Raw genomic sequence first — 8,470 nt, forward strand, 5'->3', positions numbered from 1 at the left:
ATCCTATCCTTTGTCAGCGCTGGTCCTCATTTCACCTGCCCAGGGCTTTCAGGAGGGGCGACACTGGCTGCGGACAGCCCGGCGCTCGCCTACCTCGGCCCCCTCGTCCTCACTCGCCCCTCCTCGTCCCGCCTCGCCCCCATTGCCTTCCTGGGCCCCCTCGCCCTCCTGCTTCCCGCGCCTCCTGGGTGCTCTGCGCTTTCGTCTGAAGCGCCCTCTCCTGGGACAACCGGCGGGTGCTTCGCAGGCTGCAGTCAGGGCTGACTTCAGGGGGCGAGGCGCTGGGCTGAGAGGTCCTCCTGGAAAACTTTTAAGTATGTTTGAAACGATTCGCGTATGTGAATCTAGTTTATGAATTGTAAATTTTATGAAACCTAAATACAAATCATGTATTTCTTATGAAAATTTCGTGTCTGAATTAAGAAGTGCTATCAATATAAAATATCAGATTTCAAAAACTTAGTGCAAAAACAGAAGGTGAAATATTTCATTCATGTTTATGTTGATAACATGCTGAAATGACACTACTTTGGACATATTGAATTAAATATATTATTAAAATTTATGACGCATATTTTTTACTTTTTTAAGTGGCTACTACAAACATTAAGTCACATGTGTTCTTGTATTACATTTCTACTGGACAGTGTGCTGTACAAGAAAATAAAAAAAGTAGGCCGGGTGCGGTGGCTCACGCCTATAATCCCAGCACTTCGGAAGGCCGAGGCAGGCGGATCTTGTGGTCAGGAGATCCAGACCATCCTAACACGGTGAAGCCCTGTCTCTACTAAAAATACAAAAGAATTGGCTGGGCATGGTGGCGGGCGCCTGTAGTCCCAGCTACTAGGGAGGCTGAGGCAGGAGAATGGCGTGAACCTAGGAGGCGGAGCTTGCAGTGAGCAGACATCGCGCCACTGCACTCCAGCCTGGGCGTCAGAGCGAGACTCCATCTCAAAAAAAAAAAAAGAAAGAAAAAGAAAAAGAAACTTTAAAAAGTATAAAAATTATCCAGTTCATTTTAAGAAACTAAAATTTTTAATTCTCAAGTTAGATAAGGTTAACAAAAATAAAATTATAAAACCATTTTTTACTTATGATCACTTACATAAAACAAAATATAGCTAACAGAATCAAATAGTATATATATTAATTTATCATTTTGTATTTAAGATCTTTATTTCTCTAACATTCTTGGTCCTATGAAAACACTTCAGTATACAAAATCAGAGAAAAACCATCATAATCTATATGCCAGTCATCACAATCAACATGGTATAATTTTAAAAAATAAACTTTCTTGCCCTGTAGATGTATATATACAGCAGTCCCTCTATATCCACAAGGGATTAGTTCCAGAACCCTCCCCCCAAAATCCACAATGCTCAAGTCCCTTATATAAAATAGCACTCTACAGTCAGTCCCCAATTTATGATGGCTTCAATTGGGAATGACTTGCCAATGGTGTGAAAGCAATGGACATTCAGAACACTTCTCATCTTACAATGGGGTTACATCTGGATAAACCCATTGTAAATTCAACTCACCATATTGTCAATCTATATGATGGATGTATTTGGTTGTAACCCCATCATAAGTCAAGGAACATCTGTATTTGCGTATAACCTATGCACATCCTCTGTATAATTTAAATCACCTCTAAATTACTTACACTACTACTTAATACAATGTAAATGTTGTGTAAATAGTTGTTGGGGCCGAGCACGGTGGCTCACTTCTGTAATCCCAACACTTTGGGAGGCTGAGGCAGGAGGATCACTTGAGCCCAGGCGTTCTGGTCCCAGTTACTCAGGAGGCTGAAGTGGGAGGATCACTTGAGCTCAGGAGGTCGTGGCTGCAGTGAGCTATGATGGTGCCACTGCACTCAAACCTAGGCAACAAAGCAAAACTGTTTCAAAAAAAAAGTTGTTGTATTGATTTTTTATTTGTATTATTTTTTCTTGTTATTTGTTATTGCTTTTGTTTTTCAAATATTTTTGATCCACGGTTGGTTGAAACCACAGATGTAAAGCCCCAGGATACAAGGGGCCAACTGTATATAAAATCAAGTAAAACTTAGCTTAGGAATGTAATAATTTTTCTTTTTTATATTATGTGTGTATATATACATGTGTATATTTGTGTCTATATATGTACATATTTGTGTGTGTATATGTATATATACCCATATATTTTTTCTTTTTCTCAATAGGGATGAGGTCTCACTATGTTGCCCAGGCTGATATTGAACTCCTGAGCTCAAGCGATCCTCCTGTTTCAGACTCCCAAAGTCCTGTGAAGAATTTTTCAACATTGAAAAATCTATTAACATGAGCTACCACATTAAAAAGAAAAAAAAAATCATATAATTATCTCAGTCTATTCAGAAATCTGATAAGATTCAAAGCCTACTTATGATTTTTTCCCTCTTAGCTAATTAAGACTGGAAGAAACTTTTTCAACTAGTAAATTTCATATACCAAAACCTTGTATCAAAATTTTACTTGATAAAGAAAATTGCAAAGATCCTTAATTAATTAATCCTTTAAGGTCAGGATTAATTAATACAAAAATACTCAGTAATCTCCTATGGTTTAACACAGAACTGCATTGTACTGGTCAATGCCCCAAGGAAAGAAAAAGAAAGAAAACATGTAAGGATTGGAAGATGAGAAAAAATTGTCATAATTTTAAGATGATATCACCATCTACCCAGAAAGAAACCGCCGGCTGGGCACGATGGCTCATGCCTCTAATCCCAGCACTTTGGGAGGCAGAGGCGGGCGGGTCACTCAAGGTCAGAAGTTCGAGATCAGCCTGGCCAACATAGTGAAACTCAGTCTCTACTAAAAATACAAAAATTAGCTGGGCGTGGTGGCAGATGCCTGTAGTCTCAGCTATTCAGGAGGAGAGGCAGGAGAATCGCTTGAACCTGGGAGGCGGAGTTTGCAGTGAGCCAAGACAATGCCACTGCAGTCCAGCCTGGGGGACAAAATGAGACTCCCTCACAAAAAAAAAAAAAAAAAAAAAAGGAAAAAAAGAAACCAGTTGGGCATAGTGGCTCATGCCTGTAATCCCAGCACTTTGGAGGCCGAGGCAGGCAGATCACTTGATGTCAGAAGTTCAAAACCAGCCGGCCAACATGGTGAAACCCCGTGTCTACTAAAAATATTGTAAAAATTAGCCGGGCATGGTGGCAGGCACCTGTAATCCCAGCTACTCTGCAGGCTGAGGCAGGAGAATCGCTTGAACCCAGAGGCGGAGGTTGCAGTGAGCCAAGATCACGCCATTGCATTCCAGCCTGGGTGACGAAGTGAGACTCTAAAAAAATTAATTAATCAATTAAAATAGTCAAACTCACAGAAGCAGAGAGTACAATGGTGGTTTCCAGGGGCTGAGGGGATGAGGAAGTGGGGAGTTGCTCTTCAATGGGTTGAAAGTTTCAGTTATGCAAGATGAATGTGTTCTAGAGATCTGCTGCACATCCTGCCTAGAGTTCATAATACTGCATTGTATACTTAATTTGTGAAGCGGGTAGATCCCATGTTAAATATTCTTACCACGAATTAAAAACAAAAAGAAACAGCCAATTAGAAATCCTTAATTTTAGTAATTTTTTATTTGAGATAAGTTATCTTCTGACGTTTTAAGGTAAAGAAATAGGCCGGGTCCAGTGGCTCACACCTGTAATCCCAGCATTGTGGGAGGCCTGGGTGGGCAGACAGATTTGAGTTCAGGAGTTCAAGACCAGCCTGGGCAACATGGCAAAACCCCATCTCTACAAAAAATACAAAAATTAGCCGAGCGTGGTGGTGTGCGCCTGTGATCCTAGCTACTTAGAAGGCTGAAGCAGGAGGATAACTTGAGCCCGGAAGGCAGGGGTTGCAGTGAGCCAAGATCATGCATGTCACTGCACTCCAGCCTGGGAGACAGAGCAAGACCCTATCTCAAACAACAAAAAGAAAACAGAAAAGCCCTTACACAATGTTGACTCTAGATTGGTGCAACTCACTGTATGCTAAAGTGAAAGTGTGAAAGGATGGATGGAGGAAAGGAAGTGTGGGTAAATGAGGAGGTGTGTGAGAATGCAGTACAGCAAAGTGTTTACTCTAAAACCTAGGTGGTTATAAGGATGCTCATTCTGTAATTCTTTCAACTTTTCTGTTTTTCTGGACAAAATGTTAGAGGGAAACACCAAAAACAAAACTATTTGTTACATAAGTCTATGTCTGTAAGTAAATGCGAAGGAAACTGTCTATATGGATGCCCAGAAAGGGAAGGGAAGGAATTGGGCAGGTAAGGGCTGGGGCGGGGGGTGGTAAGGAAGTTTGGAGAACAGAAACTTGGACTTTTGCTTTTCCGTGTTTTGGTTTTTTGCGTTAAGAATATACTCATATAGTCATGTGATTTTTTTTTTTTTAAGTAAAAAGTTCAGCATGTGAGGGTCCCCACAAGCTCATGAGGCAGCATCACTCTTGTGCAGAAGAGGAAGCCTAGAGTCAGACAGTTACAGGGATCCACCAAGGTTACAGAGAGTCAGGAACGACAGGGAGGACAGGAACTCCTCCAGGTAAGGAACTCATGATATTCTTCACTGAGAAGTAGATGAACTTTCAACTCTCTGCAGAGAGCTTCTGGACTAGTGTGGCCATTGGGCTTTTAGCTATGCAGAAATATTATGCCCTTGGCCCAGAGATGAGCAGGTAAAATTTGGGGGGCCAGCCCAAGTGTTACCTCTGCAGCAAGCAGGCTCTGTCCATTTACAATGCTGTGTTATACAACAAATAGTATCGTGTACCAGTTGGGTCATAATGTGAAAAAGAATGAGGCACAGCTTTAGAGAGTATTTCTGGTCCTAACAAAGGAGTAAAAAGACCATAAAGTTTGAGAATATTGGTTCAAGAAATGACTACAAAGAGCCACTTACCCTAGAAAAGTGAAGATTCATCCTGGACTCTCCAGTGGAAAAAGTTTGCATACGGAATAAAATCATATCACTCATTCCTTCAAAACAGACTTAATGAGTGCTATGGTTTGAATATGGTTCCCTCCAAAGTTCATGTTGACACTTAATCCCCAATGTGATGGTACTGAGAGGTGGGGCCTTTAAGAGGTGATTGGATCATGAAGGCTCTATGCCCATGAATGAATGGATTCATGGATTCATCATGGAAAACTAGCTGCTTTTTTTTTTTTTTTTTTTTTGAGACAGCCTTGTTCTGTTACCCAGGCTGGAGTGGGGTGGCACAATCTTGGCTCACTGTAACCTCCACAATTCTCGTGCCTCAGCCTCTCAAGTGGCTGGGATTACAGGCATGCATCAAGTCCAGCTAATTTTTGTATTTTTAGTAGAGACAGGGTTTCGCCATGTCGGCCAGGTTGGTGTTGAACTCCTGACCTCAAGTGATCCACCCACCTCAGCCTCCCTAAGTGTTGGGATGACAGGGGTGAGCCACTGAGCCCGGCCAGAACTGGCGGTTTTATAAGAAGAGGAAGAGAGACCTGAGCTAGCATGTGAGCATGCTCAGCCTCCCCACCATGTGATGCCCTGTATTGCCCTCAGAACTCTGCAGAGTCCCCCCCAGCAAGAAGGTCCTCATCAGATGTGGCCTCTCAACCTTGGACTTCCTAATTGAAAGAAATAAATTCCTTTTCTTTATAAATTAGGTATATTTAGTTTCAGTTTCAGGTATTCTCTCATAAGCAATAGAAACCAGACTAAGGTCATGAGCACTCACTCTGTACCCATTCTGCAACACAGAAGTGGGAGTAATTGTCAGGTGGTTCCTTGTCTCAAGGAGCTCCCCCTATAGAGAGGAGCCAGAGAGACAAATCAAGGACTATCATACAGCAAACTGATGTTCAGCCCCCTGGATACGTCATTTAGGAGTACTTTCAGCAGCAAGTAGGAGAGTTACTGTGGCTAAAATAGGGTCATTTACCTTGACCATACTCTCATGCCTGTCATCTGATGATGGCAGAAAGGCTGCCCTAACTCCAGGTATCACATGTACAGTCAAAGCAGGAAGAAAGGAAAAAGGACATGGATCATTAGCTATATTTTCCTATTGAGGAAAGCAAAAGACTTCCCAGAAGCTCCAACACATTTGGTTACAGCTCATTGGTTAGAACTATGTCACATGGCAACCCAGGCTGCCAGGGAGGTTGCAAACATGAGTATCTCACCTAAGGCTAAGCCGACTAACAAAATGAAGGTTCCATTAGCACAAAAGGTACTGGATATTGAGTATGCAGTTAACAGTGCATGGAAGAAATGCAAATTAGTCAGGTGCAGTGACTCATGCCTGTAATCCCAGTGCTTTGGGGCCTGAGGTGGGAGAATCACTTGAGGTCAGGAGTTCGAGACCAACATGGTGAGACCCCATCTCTACTAAAAAAGTAGCCAGGTGTGGTGGCGGGTGCCTGTAATCCCAGCTACTCGGGAAGCTGAGGCAAGAGAATCACTGGAACCTGGGAGGTGGAGGTTGCAGTGAGCTGAGATTGTGCCACTGCACTCCAGCCTGGGTGACAGAGCAAGATTCCGTCTCTCTCTATATATATAATTTTTTTTCTAATGCTCCGTCACCCACCCACCAGCCTGGGTGACAGAGCAAGATCTTGTTTCTAAAAAAGGAAATAAAGAGGTATCAGTGGCCTCACTAAGATGGTGGCAATGACCACCTTTTACTCCACAAATATATAATGACCTACAACATGTTGGGCACTAAGGATAAAAAGGTGAACAAAAATAAGACTGCTTCTGTCATCATAGTCTTTATATCCTGGTCAGAAAGATGGACATTAATCAAATAATTAGGTAGGCAAATAAATTTAGACAATGAATGTAATGGATGATGCACGGGTCTAAGAGGCAATGAGGCTTTATAAAAGGACAACTTGACTTAGCTTGGGGCAAGAAAGGATTCCCTAAAAAGTGATGCTTTGGACTGAGATCTGAAGGATGAGTAGGAGCTGCTAGGCAAGGTAGACTACAAATTCAAGAGCTGACCAGCATGGTGGCTCATGCCTGTAATCCCAGCACTTTGGGAGGCCAAGGCGGGGATTGCTGGAACCCAAGAGTTCAAGACCAGCCTAGGCTACGTAAGGATATATCATCTCTATAAAAAATAAAAAGTTAGCCAGGTGTAGGAGCACAACTGTGTCGTCCCAGCTACTTGGGAGGCTGAGGTGGGAGGATCACTTGGTCCCAACCAGTTGAGGTTCCAATAAGCCATTGTGCCACTGTACTCCAGGCTGGGGGACAAAGTGAGATCCTGTCTCTCCCCCCGCCCCCCAAAAAAAGCATGGCATGCATGGAGTGTGCACAAAATGAAAAAATGAGAGGGAAGTATAAGATGAGGCTGGAAAGGTAAGTAGGGACTAGACTATAACCGAATTGAAGAACTACTAGGTGATGAAATTGCAAGGACATACTCAAGGTAGTAGAAATGATGTATAAAGGAAAGAGATATATTATACATGATTCTCAGATTTTTAGCTTCTGCAACTGGTATAAGAAATAAAGAGAGGCTGGGCACGGTGGCTCACGCCTGTAACCCCAGCACTTTGGAGGACAAGGCAGGTGGATCACCTGAGGTCAGCAGTTTGAGACCAGCCTGGCCAATGTGGTGAAACCCCGTCTCTACTAAAAACACAAAAATTAGCCGGGCATGGTGGTGGGCACTTGTAATCCCAGCTACTCAGGAGGCTGAGGCAGGAGAATCACTTGAACCCAGGAGGCAGAGGTTGCAGTGAGCCGGGATCACATCATTGTACTCCAGCCTGGGTGACAAGAGCAAAACTCCATCTCAAAAAAAAAAAAAAAGAAAGAAAGAAAGAAATAGACCAGGCTGGGCACAGTGGCTCACACCTGTAATCCCAGTACTTTAGGAGGCTCAGGTGGGGGGATCACTTGAGGTCAGGAGTTCCAAACCAGCCTGGCCAACGTGGTGAATCCCTATCTCCACTAAAAATACATAAATTAGCTGGGCGTGGTGGTGCACACCTGTAATCCCAGCTACTTGGGAGGCTGAGGCAGGAGGATCACTTGAACCCGGGGGCAGAGGACGGAGGTTTCAGTGAGTCGAGATCACACCACTGCACTCCAGCCTGGGTGACACAGTGAGACTTCATCTCCAAAAAAAAAAAAGCCAGGTGTAGTGGCTAACACCTGTAATCCCAGCACTTTGGGAGGCTGAGGCAGGTAGATCACGAGGTCAGATCAAGACCATCTTGGCTAACACGGTGAAACCCCATCTCTACTAAAAAAAACACAAAAAATTAGCCGAGCATGGTAACAGACGCCTATAGTCCCAGCTACCGGGGAGGCTGAGGCAGGAGAATGGTGTGAACCCGGGAGGTGGAGCTTGCAGTGAGCCGAGATCGTGACACTACACCTCCAGCCTCGGTAAAGAGCTAAGACTCCATCTCAAAAAAAAAAAAAAAAAAAAAAAAAAAAAAAAAAAAAAAAAAA

Source organism: Piliocolobus tephrosceles, chromosome 11 (genome assembly GCF_002776525.5).
Source record: "Piliocolobus tephrosceles isolate RC106 chromosome 11, ASM277652v3, whole genome shotgun sequence".
NCBI lineage: Eukaryota > Metazoa > Chordata > Mammalia > Primates > Cercopithecidae > Piliocolobus > Piliocolobus tephrosceles.